This window comes from Dunckerocampus dactyliophorus, unplaced genomic scaffold, assembly GCF_027744805.1.
Source record: "Dunckerocampus dactyliophorus isolate RoL2022-P2 unplaced genomic scaffold, RoL_Ddac_1.1 HiC_scaffold_23, whole genome shotgun sequence".
Taxonomy (NCBI): domain Eukaryota; kingdom Metazoa; phylum Chordata; class Actinopteri; order Syngnathiformes; family Syngnathidae; genus Dunckerocampus; species Dunckerocampus dactyliophorus.
The window spans coordinates 311,948-333,865 of record NW_026559859.1 but is presented as its reverse complement, the minus strand read 5'-3'; the positions used below and the strand labels follow the sequence as shown (position 1 = coordinate 333,865).

Below are 21,918 nucleotides of genomic sequence, written 5' to 3'. Positions count from 1 at the left end.
GAAAACGCCATCACTTTGAATGGAGGAAGAGTATTTATTTTGCCCTCATGTGAGGAACATCCATCTACAGTGTTTTTCTCTCTGCTGTGAAGTTCAAACAGGCTTACAGGCTGGCTGTGGCTGCGACCGGTGGCACAAAACAGCCAGAAAAACCATACGAGCAGCAAAGTGTGCACACACATCCGAGACCGTTTGCAGAAGCGCAGTTTGACCAGTGTCGTCTTTAAAAGGAAAGTTTTCAGAGAGCTTTCCGGCTTACGGCCATACTACCCTGAGAACGCCCGATCTCGTCCGATCTCGGAAGCTAAGCAGGGGCGGGCCTGGTTAGTACTTGGATGGGAGACCGCCTGGGAATACCAGGTGCTGAAAGCTTTTTAGGCTCTTGGCTTTCAGCAGAGGGCGCTGTTTCCCACCTCTTGGAAAACGCCATCACTTTGAATGGAGGAAGAGTATTTATTTTGCCCTCATGGGAGGAACATCCATCTACAGTGTTTTTCTCTCTGCTGTGAAGTTCAAACAGGCTTACAGGCTGGCTGTGGCTGCGACCGGTGGCACAAAACAGCCAGAAAAACCATACGAGCAGCAAAGTGTGCACACACATCCGAGACCGTTTGCAGAAGCGCAGTTTGACCAGTGTCGTCTTTAAAAGGAAAGTTTTCAGAGAGCTTTCCGGCTTACGGCCATACTACCCTGAGAACGCCCGATCTCGTCTGATCTCGGAAGCTAAGCAGGGGCGGGCCTGGTGAGTACTTGGATGGGAGACCGCCTGGGAATACCAGGTGCTGTAAGCTTTTTAGGCTCTTGGCGTTCAGCAGAGGGCGCTGTTTCCCACTTCTTGGAAAACGCCATCACTTTGAATGGAGGAAGAGTATTTATTTTGCCCTCATGTGAGGAACATCCATCTACAGTATTTGTCTCTCTGCTGTGAAGTTCAAACAGGCTTATAGGCTGGCTGTGGCTGCGACCGGTGGCACAAAACAGCCAGAAAAACCATACGAGCAGCAAAGTGTGCACACACATCCGAGACCGTTTGCAGAAGCGCAGTTTGACCAGTGTCGTCTTTAAAAGGAAAGTTTTCAGAGAGCTTTCCGGCTTACGGCCATACTACCCTGAGAACGCCCGATCTCGTCCGATCTCGGAAGCTAAGCAGGGGCGGGCCTGGTGAGTACTTGGATGGGAGACCGCCTGGGAATACCAGGTGCTGTAAGCTTTTTAGGCTCTTGGCTTTCAGCAGAGGGCGCTGTTTCCCACTTCTTGGAAAACGCCATCACTTTGAATGGAGGAAGAGTATTTATTTTGCCCTCATGTGAGGAACATCCATCTACAGTGTTTTTCTCTCTGCTGTGAAGTTCAAACAGGCTTACAGGCTGGCTGTGGCTGCGACCGGTGGCACAAAACAGCCAGAAAAACCATACGAGCAGCAAAGTGTGCACACACATCCGAGACCGTTTGCAGAAGCGCAGTTTGACCAGTGTCGTCTTTAAAAGGAAAGTTTTCAGAGAGCTTTCCGGCTTACGGCCATACTACCCTGAGAACGCCCGATCTCGTCCGATCTCGGAAGCTAAGCAGGGGCGGGCCTGGTTAGTACTTGGATGGGAGACCGCCTGGGAATACCAGGTGCTGTAAGCTTTTTAGGCTCTTGGCTTTCAGCAGAGGGCGCTGTTTCCCACCTCTTGGAAAACGCCATCACTTTGAATGGAGGAAGAGTATTTATTTTGCCCTCATGTGAGGAACATCCATCTACAGTGTTTTTCTCTCTGCTGTGAAGTTCAAACAGGCTTACAGGCTGGCTGTGGCTGCGACCGGTGGCACAAAACAGCCAGAAAAACCATACGAGCAGCAAAGTGTGCACACACATCCGAGACCGTTTGCAGAAGCGCAGTTTGACCAGTGTCGTCTTTAAAAGGAAAGTTTTCAGAGAGCTTTCCGGCTTACGGCCATACTACCCTGAGAACGCCCGATCTCGTCCGATCTCGGAAGCTAAGCAGGGGCGGGCCTGGTGAGTACTTGGATGGGAGACCGCCTGGGAATACCAGGTGCTGTAAGCTTTTTAGGCTCTTGGCTTTCAGCAGAGGGCGCTGTTTCCCACTTCTTGGAAAACGCCATCACTTTGAATGGAGGAAGAGTATTTATTTTGCCCTCATGTGAGGAACATCCATCTACAGTGTTTTTCTCTCTGCTGTGAAGTTCAAACAGGCTTACAGGCTGGCTGTGGCTGCGACCGGTGGCACAAAACAGCCAGAAAAACCATACGAGCAGCAAAGTGTGCACACACATCCGAGACCGTTTGCAGAAGCGCAGTTTGACCAGTGTCGTCTTTAAAAGGAAAGTTTTCAGAGAGCTTTCCGGCTTACGGCCATACTACCCTGAGAACGCCCGATCTCGTCCGATCTCGGAAGCTAAGCAGGGGCGGGCCTGGTTAGTACTTGGATGGGAGACCGCCTGGGAATACCAGGTGCTGAAAGCTTTTTAGGCTCTTGGCTTTCAGCAGAGGGCGCTGTTTCCCACCTCTTGGAAAACGCCATCACTTTGAATGGAGGAAGAGTATTTATTTTGCCCTCATGGGAGGAACATCCATCTACAGTGTTTTTCTCTCTGCTGTGAAGTTCAAACAGGCTTACAGGCTGGCTGTGGCTGCGACCGGTGGCACAAAACAGCCAGAAAAACCATACGAGCAGCAAAGTGTGCACACACATCCGAGACCGTTTGCAGAAGCGCAGTTTGACCAGTGTCGTCTTTAAAAGGAAAGTTTTCAGAGAGCTTTCCGGCTTACGGCCATACTACCCTGAGAACGCCCGATCTCGTCCGATCTCGGAAGCTAAGCAGGGGCGGGCCTGGTGAGTACTTGGATGGGAGACCGCCTGGGAATACCAGGTGCTGTAAGCTTTTTAGGCTCTTGGCTTTCAGCAGAGGGCGCTGTTTCCCACTTCTTGGAAAACGCCATCACTTTGAATGGAGGAAGAGTATTTATTTTGCCCTCATGTGAGGAACATCCATCTACAGTGTTTTTCTCTCTGCTGTGAAGTTCAAACAGGCTTACAGGCTGGCTGTGGCTGCGACCGGTGGCACAAAACAGCCAGAAAAACCATACGAGCAGCAAAGTGTGCACACACATCCGAGACCGTTTGCAGAAGCGCAGTTTGACCAGTGTCGTCTTTAAAAGGAAAGTTTTCAGAGAGCTTTCCGGCTTACGGCCATACTACCCTGAGAACGCCCGATCTCGTCCGATCTCGGAAGCTAAGCAGGGGCGGGCCTGGTTAGTACTTGGATGGGAGACCGCCTGGGAATACCAGGTGCTGTAAGCTTTTTAGGCTCTTGGCTTTCAGCAGAGGGCGCTGTTTCCCACCTCTTGGAAAACGCCATCACTTTGAATGGAGGAAGAGTATTTATTTTGCCCTCATGGGAGGAACATCCATCTACAGTGTTTTTCTCTCTGCTGTGAAGTTCAAACAGGCTTACAGGCTGGCTGTGGCTGCGACCGGTGGCACAAAACAGCCAGAAAAACCATACGAGCAGCAAAGTGTGCACACACATCCGAGACCGTTTGCAGAAGCGCAGTTTGACCAGTGTCGTCTTTAAAAGGAAAGTTTTCAGAGAGCTTTCCGGCTTACGGCCATACTACCCTGAGAACGCCCGATCTCGTCAGATCTCGGAAGCTAAGCAGGGGCGGGCCTGGTTAGTACTTGGATGGGAGACCGCCTGGGAATACCAGGTGCTGTAAGCTTTTTAGGCTCTTGGCTTTCAGCAGAGGGCGCTGTTTCCCACTTCTTGGAAAACGCCATCACTTTGAATGGAGGAAGAGTATTTATTTTGCCCTCATGTGAGGAACATCCATCTACAGTGTTTTTCTCTCTGCTGTGAAGTTCAAACAGGCTTACAGGCTGGCTGTGGCTGCGACCGGTGGCACAAAACAGCCAGAAAAACCATACGAGCAGCAAAGTGTGCACACACATCCGAGACCGTTTGCAGAAGCGCAGTTTGACCAGTGTCGTCTTTAAAAGGAAAGTTTTCAGAGAGCTTTCCGGCTTACGGCCATACTACCCTGAGAACGCCTGATCTCGTCCGATCTCGGAAGCTAAGCAGGGGCGGGCCTGGTTAGTACTTGGATGGGAGACCGCCTGGGAATACCAGGTGCTGTAAGCTTTTTAGGCTCTTGGCTTTCAGCAGAGGGCGCTGTTTCCCACTTCTTGGAAAACGCCATCACTTTGAATGGAGGAAGAGTATTTATTTTGCCCTCATGTGAGGAACATCCATCTACAGTGTTTTTCTCTCTGCTGTGAAGTTCAAACAGGCTTACAGGCTGGCTGTGGCTGCGACCGGTGGCACAAAACAGCCAGAAAAACCATACGAGCAGCAAAGTGTGCACACACATCCGAGACCGTTTGCAGAAGCGCAGTTTGACCAGTGTCGTCTTTAAAAGGAAAGTTTTCAGAGAGCTTTCCGGCTTACGGCCATACTACCCTGAGAACGCCCGATCTCGTCCGATCTCGGAAGCTAAGCAGGGGCGGGCCTGGTGAGTACTTGGATGGGAGACCGCCTGGGAATACCAGGTGCTGTAAGCTTTTTAGGCTCTTGGCTTTCAGCAGAGGGCGCTGTTTCCCACTTCTTGGAAAACGCCATCACTTTGAATGGAGGAAGAGTATTTATTTTGCCCTCATGTGAGGAACATCCATCTACAGTGTTTTTCTCTCTGCTGTGAAGTTCAAACAGGCTTACAGGCTGGCTGTGGCTGCGACCGGTGGCACAAAACAGCCAGAAAAACCATACGAGCAGCAAAGTGTGCACACACATCCGAGACCGTTTGCAGAAGCGCAGTTTGACCAGTGTCGTCTTTAAAAGGAAAGTTTTCAGAGAGCTTTCCGGCTTACGGCCATACTACCCTGAGAACGCCCGATCTCGTCCGATCTCGGAAGCTAAGCAGGGGCGGGCCTGGTTAGTACTTGGATGGGAGACCGCCTGGGAATACCAGGTGCTGAAAGCTTTTTAGGCTCTTGGCTTTCAGCAGAGGGCGCTGTTTCCCACCTCTTGGAAAACGCCATCACTTTGAATGGAGGAAGAGTATTTATTTTGCCCTCATGGGAGGAACATCCATCTACAGTGTTTTTCTCTCTGCTGTGAAGTTCAAACAGGCTTACAGGCTGGCTGTGGCTGCGACCGGTGGCACAAAACAGCCAGAAAAACCATACGAGCAGCAAAGTGTGCACACACATCCGAGACCGTTTGCAGAAGCGCAGTTTGACCAGTGTCGTCTTTAAAAGGAAAGTTTTCAGAGAGCTTTCCGGCTTACGGCCATACTACCCTGAGAACGCCCGATCTCGTCTGATCTCGGAAGCTAAGCAGGGGCGGGCCTGGTGAGTACTTGGATGGGAGACCGCCTGGGAATACCAGGTGCTGTAAGCTTTTTAGGCTCTTGGCTTTCAGCAGAGGGCGCTGTTTCCCACTTCTTGGAAAACGCCGTCACTTTGAATGGAGGAAGAGTATTTATTTTGCCCTCATGTGAGGAACATCCATCTACAGTGTTTTTCTCTCTGCTGTGAAGTTCAAACAGGCTTACAGGCTGGCTGTGGCTGCGACCGGTGGCACAAAACAGCCAGAAAAACCATACGAGCAGCAAAGTGTGCACACACATCCGAGACCGTTTGCAGAAGCGCTGTTTGACCAGTGTCGTCTTTAAAAGGAAAGTTTTCAGAGAGCTTTCTGGCTTACGGCCATACTACCCTGAGAACGCCCGATCTCGTCCGATCTCGGAAGCTAAGCAGGGGCGGGCCTGGTTAGTACTTGGATGGGAGACCGCCTGGGAATACCAGGTGCTGTAAGCTTTTTAGGCTCTTGGCGTTCAGCAGAGGGCGCTGTTTCCCACTTCTTGGAAAACGCCATCACTTTGAATGGAGGAAGAGTATTTATTTTGCCCTCATGTGAGGAACATCCATCTACAGTATTTGTCTCTCTGCTGTGAAGTTCAAACAGGCTTATAGGCTGGCTGTGGCTGCGACCGGTGGCACAAAACAGCCAGAAAAACCATACGAGCAGCAAAGTGTGCACACACATCCGAGACCGTTTGCAGAAGCGCAGTTTGACCAGTGTCGTCTTTAAAAGGAAAGTTTTCAGAGAGCTTTCCGGCTTACGGCCATACTACCCTGAGAACGCCCGATCTCGTCCGATCTCGGAAGCTAAGCAGGGGCGGGCCTGGTGAGTACTTGGATGGGAGACCGCCTGGGAATACCAGGTGCTGTAAGCTTTTTAGGCTCTTGGCTTTCAGCAGAGGGCGCTGTTTCCCACTTCTTGGAAAACGCCATCACTTTGAATGGAGGAAGAGTATTTATTTTGCCCTCATGTGAGGAACATCCATCTACAGTGTTTTTCTCTCTGCTGTGAAGTTCAAACAGGCTTACAGGCTGGCTGTGGCTGCGACCGGTGGCACAAAACAGCCAGAAAAACCATACGAGCATCAAAGTGTGCACACACATCCGAGACCGTTTGCAGAAGCGTAGTTTGACCAGTGTCGTCTTTAAAAGGAAAGTTTTCAGAGAGCTTTCCGGCTTACGGCCATACTACCCTGAGAACGCCCGATCTCGTCCGATCTCGGAAGCTAAGCAGGGGCGGGCCTGCTTAGTACTTGGATGGGAGACCGCCTGGGAATACCAGGTGCTGTAAGCTTTTTAGGCTCTTGGATTTCAGCAGAGGGCGCTGTTTCCCACCTCTTGGAAAACGCCATCACTTTGAATGGAGGAAGAGTATTTATTTTGCCCTCATGTGAGGAACATCCATCTACAGTGTTTTTCTCTCTGCTGTGAAGTTCAAACAGGCTTACAGGCTGGCTGTGGCTGCGACCGGTGGCACAAAACAGCCAGAAAAACCATACGAGCAGCAAAGTGTGCACACACATCCGAGACCGTTTGCAGAAGCGCAGTTTGACCAGTGTCGTCTTTAAAAGGAAAGTTTTCAGAGAGCTTTCCGGCTTACGGCCATACTACCCTGAGAACGCCCGATCTCGTCCGATCTCGGAAGCTAAGCAGGGGCGGGCCTGGTTAGTACTTGGATGGGAGACCGCCTGGGAATACCAGGTGCTGTAAGCTTTTTAGGCTCTTGGCTTTCAGCAGAGGGCGCTGTTTCCCACCTCTTGGAAAACGCCATCACTTTGAATGGAGGAAGAGTATTTATTTTGCCCTCATGTGAGGAACATCCATCTACAGTGTTTTTCTCTCTGCTGTGAAGTTCAAACAGGCTTACAGGCTGGCTGTGGCTGCGACCGGTGGCACAAAACAGCCAGAAAAACCATACGAGCAGCAAAGTGTGCACACACATCCGAGACCGTTTGCAGAAGCGCAGTTTGACCAGTGTCGTCTTTAAAAGGAAAGTTTTCAGAGAGCTTTCCGGCTTACGGCCATACTACCCTGAGAACGCCCGATCTCGTCCGATCTCGGAAGCTAAGCAGGGGCGGGCCTGGTGAGTACTTGGATGGGAGACCGCCTGGGAATACCAGGTGCTGTAAGCTTTTTAGGCTCTTGGCTTTCAGCAGAGGGCGCTGTTTCCCACTTCTTGGAAAACGCCATCACTTTGAATGGAGGAAGAGTATTTATTTTGCCCTCATGTGAGGAACATCCATCTACAGTGTTTTTCTCTCTGCTGTGAAGTTCAAACAGGCTTACAGGCTGGCTGTGGCTGCGACCGGTGGCACAAAACAGCCAGAAAAACCATACGAGCAGCAAAGTGTGCACACACATCCGAGACCGTTTGCAGAAGCGCAGTTTGACCAGTGTCGTCTTTAAAAGGAAAGTTTTCAGAGAGCTTTCCGGCTTACGGCCATACTACCCTGAGAACGCCCGATCTCGTCCGATCTCGGAAGCTAAGCAGGGGCGGGCCTGGTTAGTACTTGGATGGGAGACCGCCTGGGAATACCAGGTGCTGAAAGCTTTTTAGGCTCTTGGCTTTCAGCAGAGGGCGCTGTTTCCCACCTCTTGGAAAACGCCATCACTTTGAATGGAGGAAGAGTATTTATTTTGCCCTCATGGGAGGAACATCCATCTACAGTGTTTTTCTCTCTGCTGTGAAGTTCAAACAGGCTTACAGGCTGGCTGTGGCTGCGACCGGTGGCACAAAACAGCCAGAAAAACCATACGAGCAGCAAAGTGTGCACACACATCCGAGACCGTTTGCAGAAGCGCAGTTTGACCAGTGTCGTCTTTAAAAGGAAAGTTTTCAGAGAGCTTTCCGGCTTACGGCCATACTACCCTGAGAACGCCCGATCTCGTCCGATCTCGGAAGCTAAGCAGGGGCGGGCCTGGTGAGTACTTGGATGGGAGACCGCCTGGGAATACCAGGTGCTGTAAGCTTTTTAGGCTCTTGGCTTTCAGCAGAGGGCGCTGTTTCCCACTTCTTGGAAAACGCCATCACTTTGAATGGAGGAAGAGTATTTATTTTGCCCTCATGTGAGGAACATCCATCTACAGTGTTTTTCTCTCTGCTGTGAAGTTCAAACAGGCTTACAGGCTGGCTGTGGCTGCGACCGGTGGCACAAAACAGCCAGAAAAACCATACGAGCAGCAAAGTGTGCACACACATCCGAGACCGTTTGCAGAAGCGCAGTTTGACCAGTGTCGTCTTTAAAAGGAAAGTTTTCAGAGAGCTTTCCGGCTTACGGCCATACTACCCTGAGAACGCCCGATCTCGTCCGATCTCGGAAGCTAAGCAGGGGCGGGCCTGGTTAGTACTTGGATGGGAGACCGCCTGGGAATACCAGGTGCTGTAAGCTTTTTAGGCTCTTGGCTTTCAGCAGAGGGCGCTGTTTCCCACCTCTTGGAAAACGCCATCACTTTGAATGGAGGAAGAGTATTTATTTTGCCCTCATGGGAGGAACATCCATCTACAGTGTTTTTCTCTCTGCTGTGAAGTTCAAACAGGCTTACAGGCTGGCTGTGGCTGCGACCGGTGGCACAAAACAGCCAGAAAAACCATACGAGCAGCAAAGTGTGCACACACATCCGAGACCGTTTGCAGAAGCGCAGTTTGACCAGTGTCGTCTTTAAAAGGAAAGTTTTCAGAGAGCTTTCCGGCTTACGGCCATACTACCCTGAGAACGCCCGATCTCGTCAGATCTCGGAAGCTAAGCAGGGGCGGGCCTGGTTAGTACTTGGATGGGAGACCGCCTGGGAATACCAGGTGCTGTAAGCTTTTTAGGCTCTTGGCTTTCAGCAGAGGGCGCTGTTTCCCACTTCTTGGAAAACGCCATCACTTTGAATGGAGGAAGAGTATTTATTTTGCCCTCATGTGAGGAACATCCATCTACAGTGTTTTTCTCTCTGCTGTGAAGTTCAAACAGGCTTACAGGCTGGCTGTGGCTGCGACCGGTGGCACAAAACAGCCAGAAAAACCATACGAGCAGCAAAGTGTGCACACACATCCGAGACCGTTTGCAGAAGCGCAGTTTGACCAGTGTCGTCTTTAAAAGGAAAGTTTTCAGAGAGCTTTCCGGCTTACGGCCATACTACCCTGAGAACGCCCGATCTCGTCCGATCTCGGAAGCTAAGCAGGGGCGGGCCTGGTGAGTACTTGGAATGGGAGACCGCCTGGGAATACCAGGTGCTGTAAGCTTTTTAGGCTCTTGGCTTTCAGCAGAGGGCGCTGTTTCCCACTTCTTGGAAAACGCCATCACTTTGAATGGAGGAAGAGTATTTATTTTGCCCTCATGTGAGGAACATCCATCTACAGTGTTTTTCTCTCTGCTGTGAAGTTCAAACAGGCTTACAGGCTGGCTGTGGCTGCGACCGGTGGCACAAAACAGCCAGAAAAACCATACGAGCAGCAAAGTGTGCACACACATCCGAGACCGTTTGCAGAAGCGCAGTTTGACCAGTGTCGTCTTTAAAAGGAAAGTTTTCAGAGAGCTTTCCGGCTTACGGCCATACTACCCTGAGAACGCCCGATCTCGTCCGATCTCGGAAGCTAAGCAGGGGCGGGCCTGGTGAGTACTTGGATGGGAGACCGCCTGGGAATACCAGGTGCTGTAAGCTTTTTAGGCTCTTGGCTTTCAGCAGAGGGCGCTGTTTCCCACTTCTTGGAAAACGCCATCACTTTGAATGGAGGAAGAGTATTTATTTTGCCCTCATGTGAGGAACATCCATCTACAGTGTTTTTCTCTCTGCTGTGAAGTTCAAACAGGCTTACAGGCTGGCTGTGGCTGCGACCGGTGGCACAAAATAGCCAGAAAAACCATACGAGCAGCAAAGTGTGCACACACATCCGAGACCGTTTGCAGAAGCGCAGTTTGACCAGTGTCGTCTTTAAAAGGAAAGTTTTCAGAGAGCTTTCCGGCTTACGGCCATACTACCCTGAGAACGCCCGATCTCGTCCGATCTCGGAAGCTAAGCAGGGGCGGGCCTGGTGAGTACTTGGATGGGAGACCGCCTGGGAATACCAGGTGCTGTAAGCTTTTTAGGCTCTTGGCTTTCAGCAGAGGGCGCTGTTTCCCACTTCTTGGAAAACGCCGTCACTTTGAATGGAGGAAGAGTATTTATTTTGCCCTCATGTGAGGAACATCCATCTACAGTGTTTTTCTCTCTGCTGTGAAGTTCAAACAGGCTTACAGGCTGGCTGTGGCTGCGACCGGTGGCACAAAACAGCCAGAAAAACCATACGAGCAGCAAAGTGTGCACACACATCCGAGACCGTTTGCAGAAGCGCAGTTTGACCAGTGTCGTCTTTAAAAGGAAAGTTTTCAGAGAGCTTTCCGGCTTACGGCCATACTACCCTGAGAACGCCCGATCTCGTCCGATCTCGGAGGCTAAGCAGGGGCGGGCCTGGTTAGTACTTGGATGGGAGACCGCCTGGGAATACCAGGTGCTGAAAGCTTTTTAGGCTCTTGGCTTTCAGCAGAGGGCGCTGTTTCCCACCTCTTGGAAAACGCCATCACTTTGAATGGAGGAAGAGTATTTATTTTGCCCTCATGGGAGGAACATCCATCTACAGTGTTTTTCTCTCTGCTGTGAAGTTCAAACAGGCTTACAGGCTGGCTGTGGCTGCGACCGGTGGCACAAAACAGCCAGAAAAACCATACGAGCAGCAAAGTGTGCACACACATCCGAGACCGTTTGCAGAAGCGCAGTTTGACCAGTGTCGTCTTTAAAAGGAAAGTTTTCAGAGAGCTTTCCGGCTTACGGCCATACTACCCTGAGAACGCCCGATCTCGTCCGATCTCGGAAGCTAAGCAGGGGCGGGCCTGGTGAGTACTTGGATGGGAGACCGCCTGGGAATACCAGGTGCTGTAAGCTTTTTAGGCTCTTGGCTTTCAGCAGAGGGCGCTGTTTCCCACTTCTTGGAAAACGCCGTCACTTTGAATGGAGGAAGAGTATTTATTTTGCCCTCATGTGAGGAACATCCATCTACAGTGTTTTTCTCTCTGCTGTGAAGTTCAAACAGGCTTACAGGCTGGCTGTGGCTGCGACCGGTGGCACAAAACAGCCAGAAAAACCATACGAGCAGCAAAGTGTGCACACACATCCGAGACCGTTTGCAGAAGCGCAGTTTGACCAGTGTCGTCTTTAAAAGGAAAGTTTTCAGAGAGCTTTCCGGCTTACGGCCATACTACCCTGAGAACGCCCGATCTCGTCCGATCTCGGAAGCTAAGCAGGGGCGGGCCTGGTTAGTACTTGGATGGGAGACCGCCTGGGAATACCAGGTGCTGAAAGCTTTTTAGGCTCTTGGCTTTCAGCAGAGGGCGCTGTTTCCCACCTCTTGGAAAACGCCATCACTTTGAATGGAGGAAGAGTATTTATTTTGCCCTCATGGGAGGAACATCCATCTACAGTGTTTTTCTCTCTGCTGTGAAGTTCAAACAGGCTTACAGGCTGGCTGTGGCTGCGACCGGTGGCACAAAACAGCCAGAAAAACCATACGAGCAGCAAAGTGTGCACACACATCCGAGACCGTTTGCAGAAGCGCAGTTTGACCAGTGTCGTCTTTAAAAGGAAAGTTTTCAGAGAGCTTTCCGGCTTACGGCCATACTACCCTGAGAACGCCCGATCTCGTCCGATCTCGGAAGCTAAGCAGGGGCGGGCCTGGTGAGTACTTGGATGGGAGACCGCCTGGGAATACCAGGTGCTGTAAGCTTTTTAGGCTCTTGGCTTTCAGCAGAGGGCGCTGTTTCCCACTTCTTGGAAAACGCCATCACTTTGAATGGAGGAAGAGTATTTATTTTGCCCTCATGTGAGGAACATCCATCTACAGTGTTTTTCTCTCTGCTGTGAAGTTCAAACAGGCTTACAGGCTGGCTGTGGCTGCGACCGGTGGCACAAAACAGCCAGAAAAACCATACGAGCAGCAAAGTGTGCACACACATCCGAGACCGTTTGCAGAAGCGCAGTTTGACCAGTGTCGTCTTTAAAAGGAAAGTTTTCAGAGAGCTTTCCGGCTTACGGCCATACTACCCTGAGAACGCCCGATCTCGTCCGATCTCGGAAGCTAAGCAGGGGCGGGCCTGGTGAGTACTTGGATGGGAGACCGCCTGGGAATACCAGGTGCTGTAAGCTTTTTAGGCTCTTGGCTTTCAGCAGAGGGCGCTGTTTCCCACTTCTTGGAAAACGCCATCACTTTGAATGGAGGAAGAGTATTTATTTTGCCCTCATGTGAGGAACATCCATCTACAGTGTTTTTCTCTCTGCTGTGAAGTTCAAACAGGCTTACAGGCTGGCTGTGGCTGCGACCGGTGGCACAAAACAGCCAGAAAAACCATACGAGCAGCAAAGTGTGCACACACATCCGAGACCGTTTGCAGAAGCGCAGTTTGACCAGTGTCGTCTTTAAAAGGAAAGTTTTCAGAGAGCTTTCCGGCTTACGGCCATACTACCCTGAGAACGCCCGATCTCGTCCGATCTCGGAAGCTAAGCAGGGGCGGGCCTGGTTAGTACTTGGATGGGAGACCGCCTGGGAATACCAGGTGCTGTAAGCTTTTTAGGCTCTTGGCTTTCAGCAGAGGGCGCTGTTTCCCACCTCTTGGAAAACGCCATCACTTTGAATGGAGGAAGAGTATTTATTTTGCCCTCATGGGAGGAACATCCATCTACAGTGTTTTTCTCTCTGCTGTGAAGTTCAAACAGGCTTACAGGCTGGCTGTGGCTGCGACCGGTGGCACAAAACAGCCAGAAAAACCATACGAGCAGCAAAGTGTGCACACACATCCGAGACCGTTTGCAGAAGCGCAGTTTGACCAGTGTCGTCTTTAAAAGGAAAGTTTTCAGAGAGCTTTCCGGCTTACGGCCATACTACCCTGAGAACGCCCGATCTCGTCAGATCTCGGAAGCTAAGCAGGGGCGGGCCTGGTTAGTACTTGGATGGGAGACCGCCTGGGAATACCAGGTGCTGTAAGCTTTTTAGGCTCTTGGCTTTCAGCAGAGGGCGCTGTTTCCCACTTCTTGGAAAACGCCATCACTTTGAATGGAGGAAGAGTATTTATTTTGCCCTCATGTGAGGAACATCCATCTACAGTGTTTTTCTCTCTGCTGTGAAGTTCAAACAGGCTTACAGGCTGGCTGTGGCTGCGACCGGTGGCACAAAACAGCCAGAAAAACCATACGAGCAGCAAAGTGTGCACACACATCCGAGACCGTTTGCAGAAGCGCAGTTTGACCAGTGTCGTCTTTAAAAGGAAAGTTTTCAGAGAGCTTTCCGGCTTACGGCCATACTACCCTGAGAACGCCCGATCTCGTCCGATCTCGGAAGCTAAGCAGGGGCGGGCCTGGTGAGTACTTGGAATGGGAGACCGCCTGGGAATACCAGGTGCTGTAAGCTTTTTAGGCTCTTGGCTTTCAGCAGAGGGCGCTGTTTCCCACTTCTTGGAAAACGCCATCACTTTGAATGGAGGAAGAGTATTTATTTTGCCCTCATGTGAGGAACATCCATCTACAGTGTTTTTCTCTCTGCTGTGAAGTTCAAACAGGCTTACAGGCTGGCTGTGGCTGCGACCGGTGGCACAAAACAGCCAGAAAAACCATACGAGCAGCAAAGTGTGCACACACATCCGAGACCGTTTGCAGAAGCGCAGTTTGACCAGTGTCGTCTTTAAAAGGAAAGTTTTCAGAGAGCTTTCCGGCTTACGGCCATACTACCCTGAGAACGCCCGATCTCGTCCGATCTCGGAAGCTAAGCAGGGGCGGGCCTGGTGAGTACTTGGATGGGAGACCGCCTGGGAATACCAGGTGCTGTAAGCTTTTTAGGCTCTTGGCTTTCAGCAGAGGGCGCTGTTTCCCACTTCTTGGAAAACGCCATCACTTTGAATGGAGGAAGAGTATTTATTTTGCCCTCATGTGAGGAACATCCATCTACAGTGTTTTTCTCTCTGCTGTGAAGTTCAAACAGGCTTACAGGCTGGCTGTGGCTGCGACCGGTGGCACAAAACAGCCAGAAAAACCATACGAGCAGCAAAGTGTGCACACACATCCGAGACCGTTTGCAGAAGCGCAGTTTGACCAGTGTCGTCTTTAAAAGGAAAGTTTTCAGAGAGCTTTCCGGCTTACGGCCATACTACCCTGAGAACGCCCGATCTCGTCCGATCTCGGAAGCTAAGCAGGGGCGGGCCTGGTGAGTACTTGGATGGGAGACCGCCTGGGAATACCAGGTGCTGTAAGCTTTTTAGGCTCTTGGCTTTCAGCAGAGGGCGCTGTTTCCCACTTCTTGGAAAACGCCGTCACTTTGAATGGAGGAAGAGTATTTATTTTGCCCTCATGTGAGGAACATCCATCTACAGTGTTTTTCTCTCTGCTGTGAAGTTCAAACAGGCTTACAGGCTGGCTGTGGCTGCGACCGGTGGCACAAAACAGCCAGAAAAACCATACGAGCAGCAAAGTGTGCACACACATCCGAGACCGTTTGCAGAAGCGCAGTTTGACCAGTGTCGTCTTTAAAAGGAAAGTTTTCAGAGAGCTTTCCGGCTTACGGCCATACTACCCTGAGAACGCCCGATCTCGTCCGATCTCGGAGGCTAAGCAGGGGCGGGCCTGGTTAGTACTTGGATGGGAGACCGCCTGGGAATACCAGGTGCTGAAAGCTTTTTAGGCTCTTGGCTTTCAGCAGAGGGCGCTGTTTCCCACCTCTTGGAAAACGCCATCACTTTGAATGGAGGAAGAGTATTTATTTTGCCCTCATGGGAGGAACATCCATCTACAGTGTTTTTCTCTCTGCTGTGAAGTTCAAACAGGCTTACAGGCTGGCTGTGGCTGCGACCGGTGGCACAAAACAGCCAGAAAAACCATACGAGCAACAAAGTGTGCACACACATCCGAGACCGTTTGCAGAAGCGCAGTTTGACCAGTGTCGTCTTTAAAAGGAAAGTTTTCAGAGAGCTTTCCGGCTTACGGCCATACTACCCTGAGAACGCCCGATCTCGTCCGATCTCGGAAGCTAAGCAGGGGCGGGCCTGGTGAGTACTTGGATGGGAGACCGCCTGGGAATACCAGGTGCTGTAAGCTTTTTAGGCTCTTGGCTTTCAGCAGAGGGCGCTGTTTCCCACTTCTTGGAAAACGCCGTCACTTTGAATGGAGGAAGAGTATTTATTTTGCCCTCATGGGAGGAACATCCATCTACAGTGTTTTTCTCTCTGCTGTGAAGTTCAAACAGGCTTACAGGCTGGCTGTGGCTGCGACCGGTGGCACAAAACAGCCAGAAAAACCATACGAGCAGCAAAGTGTGCACACACATCCGAGACCGTTTGCAGAAGCGCAGTTTGACCAGTGTCGTCTTTAAAAGGAAAGTTTTCAGAGAGCTTTCCGGCTTACGGCCATACTACCCTGAGAACGCCCGATCTCGTCCGATCTCGGAAGCTAAGCAGGGGCGGGCCTGGTTAGTACTTGGATGGGAGACCGCCTGGGAATACCAGGTGCTGAAAGCTTTTTAGGCTCTTGGCTTTCAGCAGAGGGCGCTGTTTCCCACTTCTTGGAAAACGCCATCACTTTGAATGGAGGAAGAGTATTTATTTTGCCCTCATGTGAGGAACATCCATCTACAGTGTTTTTCTCTCTGCTGTGAAGTTCAAACAGGCTTACAGGCTGGCTGTGGCTGCGACCGGTGGCACAAAACAGCCAGAAAAACCATACGAGCAGCAAAGTGTGCACACACATCCGAGACCGTTTGCAGAAGCGCAGTTTGACCAGTGTCGTCTTTAAAAGGAAAGTTTTCAGAGAGCTTTCCGGCTTACGGCCATACTACCCTGAGAACGCCCGATCTCGTCCGATCTCGGAAGCTAAGCAGGGGCGGGCCTGGTTAGTACTTGGATGGGAGACCGCCTGGGAATACCAGGTGCTGTAAGCTTTTTAGGCTCTTGGCTTTCAGCAGAGGGCGCTGTTTCCCACCTCTTGGAAAACGCCATCACTTTGAATGGAGGAAGAGTATTTATTTTGCCCTCATGGGAGGAACATCCATCTACAGTGTTTTTCTCTCTGCTGTGAAGTTCAAACAGGCTTACAGGCTGGCTGTGGCTGCGACCGGTGGCACAAAACAGCCAGAAAAACCATACGAGCAGCAAAGTGTGCACACACATCCGAGACCGTTTGCAGAAGCGCAGTTTGACCAGTGTCGTCTTTAAAAGGAAAGTTTTCAGAGAGCTTTCCGGCTTACGGCCATACTACCCTGAGAACGCCCGATCTCGTCAGATCTCGGAAGCTAAGCAGGGGCGGGCCTGGTTAGTACTTGGATGGGAGACCGCCTGGGAATACCAGGTGCTGTAAGCTTTTTAGGCTCTTGGCTTTCAGCAGAGGGCGCTGTTTCCCACTTCTTGGAAAACGCCATCACTTTGAATGGAGGAAGAGTATTTATTTTGCCCTCATGTGAGGAACATCCATCTACAGTGTTTTTCTCTCTGCTGTGAAGTTCAAACAGGCTTACAGGCTGGCTGTGGCTGCGACCGGTGGCACAAAACAGCCAGAAAAACCATACGAGCAGCAAAGTGTGCACACACATCCGAGACCGTTTGCAGAAGCGCAGTTTGACCAGTGTCGTCTTTAAAAGGAAAGTTTTCAGAGAGCTTTCCGGCTTACGGCCATACTACCCTGAGAACGCCCGATCTCGTCCGATCTCGGAAGCTAAGCAGGGGCGGGCCTGGTGAGTACTTGGAATGGGAGACCGCCTGGGAATACCAGGTGCTGTAAGCTTTTTAGGCTCTTGGCTTTCAGCAGAGGGCGCTGTTTCCCACTTCTTGGAAAACGCCATCACTTTGAATGGAGGAAGAGTATTTATTTTGCCCTCATGTGAGGAACATCCATCTACAGTGTTTTTCTCTCTGCTGTGAAGTTCAAACAGGCTTACAGGCTGGCTGTGGCTGCGACCGGTGGCACAAAACAGCCAGAAAAACCATACGAGCAGCAAAGTGTGCACACACATCCGAGACCGTTTGCAGAAGCGCAGTTTGACCAGTGTCGTCTTTAAAAGGAAAGTTTTCAGAGAGCTTTCCGGCTTACGGCCATACTACCCTGAGAACGCCCGATCTCGTCCGATCTCGGAAGCTAAGCAGGGGCGGGCCTGGTGAGTACTTGGATGGGAGACCGCCTGGGAATACCAGGTGCTGAAAGCTTTTTAGGCTCTTGGCTTTCAGCAGAGGGCGCTGTTTCCCACCTCTTGGAAAACGCCATCACTTTGAATGGAGGAAGAGTATTTATTTTGCCCTCATGGGAGGAACATCCATCTACAGTGTTTTTCTCTCTGCTGTGAAGTTCAAACAGGCTTACAGGCTGGCTGTGGCTGCGACCGGTGGCACAAAACAGCCAGAAAAACCATACGAGCAACAAAGTGTGCACACACATCCGAGACCGTTTGCAGAAGCGCAGTTTGACCAGTGTCGTCTTTAAAAGGAAAGTTTTCAGAGAGCTTTCCGGCTTACGGCCATACTACCCTGAGAACGCCCGATCTCGTCCGATCTCGGAAGCTAAGCAGGGGCGGGCCTGGTGAGTACTTGGATGGGAGACCGCCTGGGAATACCAGGTGCTGTAAGCTTTTTAGGCTCTTGGCTTTCAGCAGAGGGCGCTGTTTCCCACTTCTTGGAAAACGCCGTCACTTTGAATGGAGGAAGAGTATTTATTTTGCCCTCATGGGAGGAACATCCATCTACAGTGTTTTTCTCTCTGCTGTGAAGTTCAAACAGGCTTACAGGCTGGCTGTGGCTGCGACCGGTGGCACAAAACAGCCAGAAAAACCATACGAGCAGCAAAGTGTGCACACACATCCGAGACCGTTTGCAGAAGCGCAGTTTGACCAGTGTCGTCTTTAAAAGGAAAGTTTTCAGAGAGCTTTCCGGCTTACGGCCATACTACCCTGAGAACGCCCGATCTCGTCCGATCTCGGAAGCTAAGCAGGGGCGGGCCTGGTTAGTACTTGGATGGGAGACCGCCTGGGAATACCAGGTGCTGAAAGCTTTTTAGGCTCTTGGCTTTCAGCAGAGGGCGCTGTTTCCCACTTCTTGGAAAACGCCATCACTTTGAATGGAGGAAGAGTATTTATTTTGCCCTCATGTGAGGAACATCCATCTACAGTGTTTTTCTCTCTGCTGTGAAGTTCAAACAGGCTTACAGGCTGGCTGTGGCTGCGACCGGTGGCACAAAACAGCCAGAAAAACCATACGAGCAGCAAAGTGTGCACACACATCCGAGACCGTTTGCAGAAGCGCAGTTTGACCAGTGTCGTCTTTAAAAGGAAAGTTTTCAGAGAGCTTTCCGGCTTACGGCCATACTACCCTGAGAACGCCCGATCTCGTCCGATCTCGGAAGCTAAGCAGGGGCGGGCCTGGTTAGTACTTGGATGGGAGACCGCCTGGGAATACCAGGTGCTGTAAGCTTTTTAGGCTCTTGGCTTTCAGCAGAGGGCGCTGTTTCCCACCTCTTGGAAAACGCCATCACTTTGAATGGAGGAAGAGTATTTATTTTGCCCTCATGGGAGGAACATCCATCTACAGTGTTTTTCTCTCTGCTGTGAAGTTCAAACAGGCTTACAGGCTGGCTGTGGCTGCGACCGGTGGCACAAAACAGCCAGAAAAACCATACGAGCAGCAAAGTGTGCACACACATCCGAGACCGTTTGCAGAAGCGCAGTTTGACCAGTGTCGTCTTTAAAAGGAAAGTTTTCAGAGAGCTTTCCGGCTTACGGCCATACTACCCTGAGAACGCCCGATCTCGTCAGATCTCGGAAGCTAAGCAGGGGCGGGCCTGGTTAGTACTTGGATGGGAGACCGCCTGGGAATACCAGGTGCTGTAAGCTTTTTAGGCTCTTGGCTTTCAGCAGAGGGCGCTGTTTCCCACTTCTTGGAAAACGCCATCACTTTGAATGGAGGAAGAGTATTTATTTTGCCCTCATGTGAGGAACATCCATCTACAGTGTTTTTCTCTCTGCTGTGAAGTTCAAACAGGCTTACAGGCTGGCTGTGGCTGCGACCGGTGGCACAAAACAGCCAGAAAAACCATACGAGCAGCAAAGTGTGCACACACATCCGAGACCGTTTGCAGAAGCGCAGTTTGACCAGTGTCGTCTTTAAAAGGAAAGTTTTCAGAGAGCTTTCCGGCTTACGGCCATACTACCCTGAGAACGCCCGATCTCGTCCGATCTCGGAAGCTAAGCAGGGGCGGGCCTGGTGAGTACTTGGAATGGGAGACCGCCTGGGAATACCAGGTGCTGTAAGCTTTTTAGGCTCTTGGCTTTCAGCAGAGGGCGCTGTTTCCCACTTCTTGGAAAACGCCGTCACTTTGAATGGAGGAAGAGTATTTATTTTGCCCTCATGTGAGGAACATCCATCTACAGTGTTTTTCTCTCTGCTGTGAAGTTCAAACAGGCTTACAGGCTGGCTGTGGCTGCGACCGGTGGCACAAAACAGCCAGAAAAACCATACGAGCAGCAAAGTGTGCACACACATCCGAGACCGTTTGCAGAAGCGCAGTTTGACCAGTGTCGTCTTTAAAAGGAAAGTTTTCAGAGAGCTTTCCGGCTTACGGCCATACTACCCTGAGAACGCCCGATCTCGTCCGATCTCGGAAGCTAAGCAGGGGCGGGCCTGGTTAGTACTTGGATGGGAGACCGCCTGGGAATACCAGGTGCTGAAAGCTTTTTAGGCTCTTGGCTTTCAGCAGAGGGCGCTGTTTCCCACCTCTTGGAAAACGCCATCACTTTGAATGGAGGAAGAGTATTTATTTTGCCCTCATGGGAGGAACATCCATCTACAGTGTTTTTCTCTCTGCTGTGAAGTTCAAACAGGCTTACAGGCTGGCTGTGGCTGCGACCGGTGGCACAAAACAGCCAGAAAAACCATACGAGCAGCAAAGTGTGCACACACATCCGAGACCGTTTGCAGAAGCGCAGTTTGACCAGTGTCGTCTTTAAAAGGAAAGTTTTCAGAGAGCTTTCCGGCTTACGGCCATACTACCCTGAGAACGCCCGATCTCGTCCGATCTCGGAAGCTAAGCAGGGGCGGGCCTGGTGAGTACTTGGATGGGAGACCGCCTGGGAATACCAGGTGCTGTAAGCTTTTTAGGCTCTTGGCTTTCAGCAGAGGGCGCTGTTTCCCACTTCTTGGAAAACGCCGTCACTTTGAATGGAGGAAGAGTATTTATTTTGCCCTCATGTGAGGAACATCCATCTACAGTGTTTTTCTCTCTGCTGTGAAGTTCAAACAGGCTTACAGGCTGGCTGTGGCTGCGACCGGTGGCACAAAACAGCCAGAAAAACCATACGAGCAGCAAAGTGTGCACACACATCCGAGACCGTTTGCAGAAGCGCAGTTTGACCAGTGTCGTCTTTAAAAGGAAAGTTTTCAGAGAGCTTTCCGGCTTACGGCCATACTACCCTGAGAACGCCCGATCTCGTCCGATCTCGGAAGCTAAGCAGGGGCGGGCCTGGTTAGTACTTGGATGGGAGACCGCCTGGGAATACCAGGTGCTGAAAGCTTTTTAGGCTCTTGGCTTTCAGCAGAGGGCGCTGTTTCCCACCTCTTGGAAAACGCCATCACTTTGAATGGAGGAAGAGTATTTATTTTGCCCTCATGGGAGGAACATCCATCTACAGTGTTTTTCTCTCTGCTGTGAAGTTCAAACAGGCTTACAGGCTGGCTGTGGCTGCGACCGGTGGCACAAAACAGCCAGAAAAACCATACGAGCAGCAAAGTGTGCACACACATCCGAGACCGTTTGCAGAAGCGCAGTTTGACCAGTGTCGTCTTTAAAAGGAAAGTTTTCAGAGAGCTTTCCGGCTTACGGCCATACTACCCTGAGAACGCCCGATCTCGTCCGATCTCGGAAGCTAAGCAGGGGCGGGCCTGGTTAGTACTTGGATGGGAGACCGCCTGGGAATACCAGGTGCTGTAAGCTTTTTAGGCTCTTGGCTTTCAGCAGAGGGCGCTGTTTCCCACTTCTTGGAAAACGCCATCACTTTGAATGGAGGAAGAGTATTTATTTTGCCCTCATGTGAGGAACATCCATCTACAGTGTTTTTCTCTCTGCTGTGAAGTTCAAACAGGCTTACAGGCTGGCTGTGGCTGCGACCGGTGGCACAAAACAGCCAGAAAAACCATACGAGCAGCAAAGTGTGCACACACATCCGAGACCGTTTGCAGAAGCGCAGTTTGACCAGTGTCGTCTTTAAAAGGAAAGTTTTCAGAGAGCTTTCCGGCTTACGGCCATACTACCCTGAGAACGCCCGATCTCGTCCGATCTCGGAAGCTAAGCAGGGGCGGGCCTGGTGAGTACTTGGATGGGAGACCGCCTGGGAATACCAGGTGCTGTAAGCTTTTTAGGCTCTTGGCTTTCAGCAGAGGGCGCTGTTTCCCACTTCTTGGAAAACGCCGTCACTTTGAATGGAGGAAGAGTATTTATTTTGCCCTCATGTGAGGAACATCCATCTACAGTGTTTTTCTCTCTGCTGTGAAGTTCAAACAGGCTTACAGGCTGGCTGTGGCTGCGA

The 21,918-nt window shown here is 51.0% G+C and overlaps 52 non-coding genes across 52 annotated transcripts; all 52 read left to right on the top strand.

Moving 5' to 3' along the window:
* Nucleotides 1-253: 253 nt before the first annotated feature.
* Nucleotides 254-372, top strand: LOC129175141 (5S ribosomal RNA). Its single transcript, XR_008568111.1, has one exon. It is a non-coding gene; the product is annotated as a 5S ribosomal RNA (ribosomal RNA).
* A 300-nt stretch (nt 373-672) lies between these two features.
* On the top strand, nt 673-791 carry LOC129174962 (5S ribosomal RNA). Its single transcript, XR_008567932.1, has one exon. It is a non-coding gene; the product is annotated as a 5S ribosomal RNA (ribosomal RNA).
* A 300-nt stretch (nt 792-1,091) lies between these two features.
* LOC129174900 (5S ribosomal RNA) lies at nt 1,092-1,210 on the top strand. Its single transcript, XR_008567872.1, has one exon. It is a non-coding gene; the product is annotated as a 5S ribosomal RNA (ribosomal RNA).
* A 300-nt stretch (nt 1,211-1,510) lies between these two features.
* LOC129175467 (5S ribosomal RNA) lies at nt 1,511-1,629 on the top strand. The gene has a single exon (XR_008568420.1). It is a non-coding gene; the product is annotated as a 5S ribosomal RNA (ribosomal RNA).
* A 300-nt stretch (nt 1,630-1,929) lies between these two features.
* Nucleotides 1,930-2,048, top strand: LOC129174899 (5S ribosomal RNA). Its single transcript, XR_008567871.1, has one exon. It is a non-coding gene; the product is annotated as a 5S ribosomal RNA (ribosomal RNA).
* Nucleotides 2,049-2,348: 300 nt separating this feature from the next.
* On the top strand, nt 2,349-2,467 carry LOC129175140 (5S ribosomal RNA). Its single transcript, XR_008568110.1, has one exon. It is a non-coding gene; the product is annotated as a 5S ribosomal RNA (ribosomal RNA).
* Nucleotides 2,468-2,767: 300 nt separating this feature from the next.
* Nucleotides 2,768-2,886, top strand: LOC129174897 (5S ribosomal RNA). Its single transcript, XR_008567869.1, has one exon. It is a non-coding gene; the product is annotated as a 5S ribosomal RNA (ribosomal RNA).
* A 300-nt stretch (nt 2,887-3,186) lies between these two features.
* Nucleotides 3,187-3,305, top strand: LOC129175466 (5S ribosomal RNA). The gene has a single exon (XR_008568419.1). It is a non-coding gene; the product is annotated as a 5S ribosomal RNA (ribosomal RNA).
* A 300-nt stretch (nt 3,306-3,605) lies between these two features.
* On the top strand, nt 3,606-3,724 carry LOC129175571 (5S ribosomal RNA). Its single transcript, XR_008568520.1, has one exon. It is a non-coding gene; the product is annotated as a 5S ribosomal RNA (ribosomal RNA).
* A 300-nt stretch (nt 3,725-4,024) lies between these two features.
* LOC129175583 (5S ribosomal RNA) lies at nt 4,025-4,143 on the top strand. The gene has a single exon (XR_008568532.1). It is a non-coding gene; the product is annotated as a 5S ribosomal RNA (ribosomal RNA).
* A 300-nt stretch (nt 4,144-4,443) lies between these two features.
* On the top strand, nt 4,444-4,562 carry LOC129174895 (5S ribosomal RNA). The gene has a single exon (XR_008567868.1). It is a non-coding gene; the product is annotated as a 5S ribosomal RNA (ribosomal RNA).
* A 300-nt stretch (nt 4,563-4,862) lies between these two features.
* LOC129175139 (5S ribosomal RNA) lies at nt 4,863-4,981 on the top strand. Its single transcript, XR_008568109.1, has one exon. It is a non-coding gene; the product is annotated as a 5S ribosomal RNA (ribosomal RNA).
* A 300-nt stretch (nt 4,982-5,281) lies between these two features.
* On the top strand, nt 5,282-5,400 carry LOC129174961 (5S ribosomal RNA). Its single transcript, XR_008567931.1, has one exon. It is a non-coding gene; the product is annotated as a 5S ribosomal RNA (ribosomal RNA).
* Nucleotides 5,401-5,700: 300 nt separating this feature from the next.
* Nucleotides 5,701-5,819, top strand: LOC129175465 (5S ribosomal RNA). Its single transcript, XR_008568418.1, has one exon. It is a non-coding gene; the product is annotated as a 5S ribosomal RNA (ribosomal RNA).
* A 300-nt stretch (nt 5,820-6,119) lies between these two features.
* LOC129174894 (5S ribosomal RNA) lies at nt 6,120-6,238 on the top strand. The gene has a single exon (XR_008567867.1). It is a non-coding gene; the product is annotated as a 5S ribosomal RNA (ribosomal RNA).
* Nucleotides 6,239-6,538: 300 nt separating this feature from the next.
* Nucleotides 6,539-6,657, top strand: LOC129175052 (5S ribosomal RNA). Its single transcript, XR_008568021.1, has one exon. It is a non-coding gene; the product is annotated as a 5S ribosomal RNA (ribosomal RNA).
* Nucleotides 6,658-6,957: 300 nt separating this feature from the next.
* Nucleotides 6,958-7,076, top strand: LOC129175464 (5S ribosomal RNA). The gene has a single exon (XR_008568417.1). It is a non-coding gene; the product is annotated as a 5S ribosomal RNA (ribosomal RNA).
* Nucleotides 7,077-7,376: 300 nt separating this feature from the next.
* Nucleotides 7,377-7,495, top strand: LOC129174893 (5S ribosomal RNA). The gene has a single exon (XR_008567866.1). It is a non-coding gene; the product is annotated as a 5S ribosomal RNA (ribosomal RNA).
* A 300-nt stretch (nt 7,496-7,795) lies between these two features.
* LOC129175138 (5S ribosomal RNA) lies at nt 7,796-7,914 on the top strand. Its single transcript, XR_008568108.1, has one exon. It is a non-coding gene; the product is annotated as a 5S ribosomal RNA (ribosomal RNA).
* A 300-nt stretch (nt 7,915-8,214) lies between these two features.
* LOC129174892 (5S ribosomal RNA) lies at nt 8,215-8,333 on the top strand. Its single transcript, XR_008567865.1, has one exon. It is a non-coding gene; the product is annotated as a 5S ribosomal RNA (ribosomal RNA).
* Nucleotides 8,334-8,633: 300 nt separating this feature from the next.
* On the top strand, nt 8,634-8,752 carry LOC129175463 (5S ribosomal RNA). The gene has a single exon (XR_008568416.1). It is a non-coding gene; the product is annotated as a 5S ribosomal RNA (ribosomal RNA).
* Nucleotides 8,753-9,052: 300 nt separating this feature from the next.
* LOC129175570 (5S ribosomal RNA) lies at nt 9,053-9,171 on the top strand. Its single transcript, XR_008568519.1, has one exon. It is a non-coding gene; the product is annotated as a 5S ribosomal RNA (ribosomal RNA).
* Nucleotides 9,172-9,471: 300 nt separating this feature from the next.
* Nucleotides 9,472-9,591, top strand: LOC129175328 (5S ribosomal RNA). The gene has a single exon (XR_008568291.1). It is a non-coding gene; the product is annotated as a 5S ribosomal RNA (ribosomal RNA).
* A 300-nt stretch (nt 9,592-9,891) lies between these two features.
* On the top strand, nt 9,892-10,010 carry LOC129174891 (5S ribosomal RNA). Its single transcript, XR_008567864.1, has one exon. It is a non-coding gene; the product is annotated as a 5S ribosomal RNA (ribosomal RNA).
* Nucleotides 10,011-10,310: 300 nt separating this feature from the next.
* LOC129174890 (5S ribosomal RNA) lies at nt 10,311-10,429 on the top strand. Its single transcript, XR_008567863.1, has one exon. It is a non-coding gene; the product is annotated as a 5S ribosomal RNA (ribosomal RNA).
* Nucleotides 10,430-10,729: 300 nt separating this feature from the next.
* On the top strand, nt 10,730-10,848 carry LOC129175210 (5S ribosomal RNA). The gene has a single exon (XR_008568178.1). It is a non-coding gene; the product is annotated as a 5S ribosomal RNA (ribosomal RNA).
* Nucleotides 10,849-11,148: 300 nt separating this feature from the next.
* On the top strand, nt 11,149-11,267 carry LOC129174889 (5S ribosomal RNA). Its single transcript, XR_008567862.1, has one exon. It is a non-coding gene; the product is annotated as a 5S ribosomal RNA (ribosomal RNA).
* Nucleotides 11,268-11,567: 300 nt separating this feature from the next.
* On the top strand, nt 11,568-11,686 carry LOC129175136 (5S ribosomal RNA). The gene has a single exon (XR_008568106.1). It is a non-coding gene; the product is annotated as a 5S ribosomal RNA (ribosomal RNA).
* Nucleotides 11,687-11,986: 300 nt separating this feature from the next.
* Nucleotides 11,987-12,105, top strand: LOC129174888 (5S ribosomal RNA). Its single transcript, XR_008567861.1, has one exon. It is a non-coding gene; the product is annotated as a 5S ribosomal RNA (ribosomal RNA).
* A 300-nt stretch (nt 12,106-12,405) lies between these two features.
* Nucleotides 12,406-12,524, top strand: LOC129174887 (5S ribosomal RNA). The gene has a single exon (XR_008567860.1). It is a non-coding gene; the product is annotated as a 5S ribosomal RNA (ribosomal RNA).
* A 300-nt stretch (nt 12,525-12,824) lies between these two features.
* Nucleotides 12,825-12,943, top strand: LOC129175462 (5S ribosomal RNA). The gene has a single exon (XR_008568415.1). It is a non-coding gene; the product is annotated as a 5S ribosomal RNA (ribosomal RNA).
* Nucleotides 12,944-13,243: 300 nt separating this feature from the next.
* Nucleotides 13,244-13,362, top strand: LOC129175569 (5S ribosomal RNA). The gene has a single exon (XR_008568518.1). It is a non-coding gene; the product is annotated as a 5S ribosomal RNA (ribosomal RNA).
* Nucleotides 13,363-13,662: 300 nt separating this feature from the next.
* LOC129175327 (5S ribosomal RNA) lies at nt 13,663-13,782 on the top strand. The gene has a single exon (XR_008568290.1). It is a non-coding gene; the product is annotated as a 5S ribosomal RNA (ribosomal RNA).
* Nucleotides 13,783-14,082: 300 nt separating this feature from the next.
* Nucleotides 14,083-14,201, top strand: LOC129174885 (5S ribosomal RNA). Its single transcript, XR_008567858.1, has one exon. It is a non-coding gene; the product is annotated as a 5S ribosomal RNA (ribosomal RNA).
* A 300-nt stretch (nt 14,202-14,501) lies between these two features.
* On the top strand, nt 14,502-14,620 carry LOC129174884 (5S ribosomal RNA). Its single transcript, XR_008567857.1, has one exon. It is a non-coding gene; the product is annotated as a 5S ribosomal RNA (ribosomal RNA).
* A 300-nt stretch (nt 14,621-14,920) lies between these two features.
* LOC129175209 (5S ribosomal RNA) lies at nt 14,921-15,039 on the top strand. Its single transcript, XR_008568177.1, has one exon. It is a non-coding gene; the product is annotated as a 5S ribosomal RNA (ribosomal RNA).
* A 300-nt stretch (nt 15,040-15,339) lies between these two features.
* Nucleotides 15,340-15,458, top strand: LOC129174883 (5S ribosomal RNA). The gene has a single exon (XR_008567856.1). It is a non-coding gene; the product is annotated as a 5S ribosomal RNA (ribosomal RNA).
* Nucleotides 15,459-15,758: 300 nt separating this feature from the next.
* On the top strand, nt 15,759-15,877 carry LOC129175135 (5S ribosomal RNA). Its single transcript, XR_008568105.1, has one exon. It is a non-coding gene; the product is annotated as a 5S ribosomal RNA (ribosomal RNA).
* Nucleotides 15,878-16,177: 300 nt separating this feature from the next.
* Nucleotides 16,178-16,296, top strand: LOC129175461 (5S ribosomal RNA). Its single transcript, XR_008568414.1, has one exon. It is a non-coding gene; the product is annotated as a 5S ribosomal RNA (ribosomal RNA).
* A 300-nt stretch (nt 16,297-16,596) lies between these two features.
* LOC129175568 (5S ribosomal RNA) lies at nt 16,597-16,715 on the top strand. Its single transcript, XR_008568517.1, has one exon. It is a non-coding gene; the product is annotated as a 5S ribosomal RNA (ribosomal RNA).
* Nucleotides 16,716-17,015: 300 nt separating this feature from the next.
* On the top strand, nt 17,016-17,135 carry LOC129175326 (5S ribosomal RNA). Its single transcript, XR_008568289.1, has one exon. It is a non-coding gene; the product is annotated as a 5S ribosomal RNA (ribosomal RNA).
* A 300-nt stretch (nt 17,136-17,435) lies between these two features.
* LOC129175195 (5S ribosomal RNA) lies at nt 17,436-17,554 on the top strand. The gene has a single exon (XR_008568164.1). It is a non-coding gene; the product is annotated as a 5S ribosomal RNA (ribosomal RNA).
* Nucleotides 17,555-17,854: 300 nt separating this feature from the next.
* On the top strand, nt 17,855-17,973 carry LOC129174882 (5S ribosomal RNA). Its single transcript, XR_008567855.1, has one exon. It is a non-coding gene; the product is annotated as a 5S ribosomal RNA (ribosomal RNA).
* Nucleotides 17,974-18,273: 300 nt separating this feature from the next.
* Nucleotides 18,274-18,392, top strand: LOC129175134 (5S ribosomal RNA). Its single transcript, XR_008568104.1, has one exon. It is a non-coding gene; the product is annotated as a 5S ribosomal RNA (ribosomal RNA).
* Nucleotides 18,393-18,692: 300 nt separating this feature from the next.
* LOC129175460 (5S ribosomal RNA) lies at nt 18,693-18,811 on the top strand. The gene has a single exon (XR_008568413.1). It is a non-coding gene; the product is annotated as a 5S ribosomal RNA (ribosomal RNA).
* A 300-nt stretch (nt 18,812-19,111) lies between these two features.
* LOC129175567 (5S ribosomal RNA) lies at nt 19,112-19,230 on the top strand. Its single transcript, XR_008568516.1, has one exon. It is a non-coding gene; the product is annotated as a 5S ribosomal RNA (ribosomal RNA).
* Nucleotides 19,231-19,530: 300 nt separating this feature from the next.
* Nucleotides 19,531-19,650, top strand: LOC129175325 (5S ribosomal RNA). Its single transcript, XR_008568288.1, has one exon. It is a non-coding gene; the product is annotated as a 5S ribosomal RNA (ribosomal RNA).
* A 300-nt stretch (nt 19,651-19,950) lies between these two features.
* LOC129175133 (5S ribosomal RNA) lies at nt 19,951-20,069 on the top strand. The gene has a single exon (XR_008568103.1). It is a non-coding gene; the product is annotated as a 5S ribosomal RNA (ribosomal RNA).
* A 300-nt stretch (nt 20,070-20,369) lies between these two features.
* LOC129174881 (5S ribosomal RNA) lies at nt 20,370-20,488 on the top strand. Its single transcript, XR_008567854.1, has one exon. It is a non-coding gene; the product is annotated as a 5S ribosomal RNA (ribosomal RNA).
* Nucleotides 20,489-20,788: 300 nt separating this feature from the next.
* On the top strand, nt 20,789-20,907 carry LOC129175132 (5S ribosomal RNA). Its single transcript, XR_008568102.1, has one exon. It is a non-coding gene; the product is annotated as a 5S ribosomal RNA (ribosomal RNA).
* Nucleotides 20,908-21,207: 300 nt separating this feature from the next.
* Nucleotides 21,208-21,326, top strand: LOC129175457 (5S ribosomal RNA). The gene has a single exon (XR_008568411.1). It is a non-coding gene; the product is annotated as a 5S ribosomal RNA (ribosomal RNA).
* A 300-nt stretch (nt 21,327-21,626) lies between these two features.
* LOC129174879 (5S ribosomal RNA) lies at nt 21,627-21,745 on the top strand. Its single transcript, XR_008567853.1, has one exon. It is a non-coding gene; the product is annotated as a 5S ribosomal RNA (ribosomal RNA).
* The last annotated feature ends 173 nt before the right edge of the window (nt 21,746-21,918 follow it).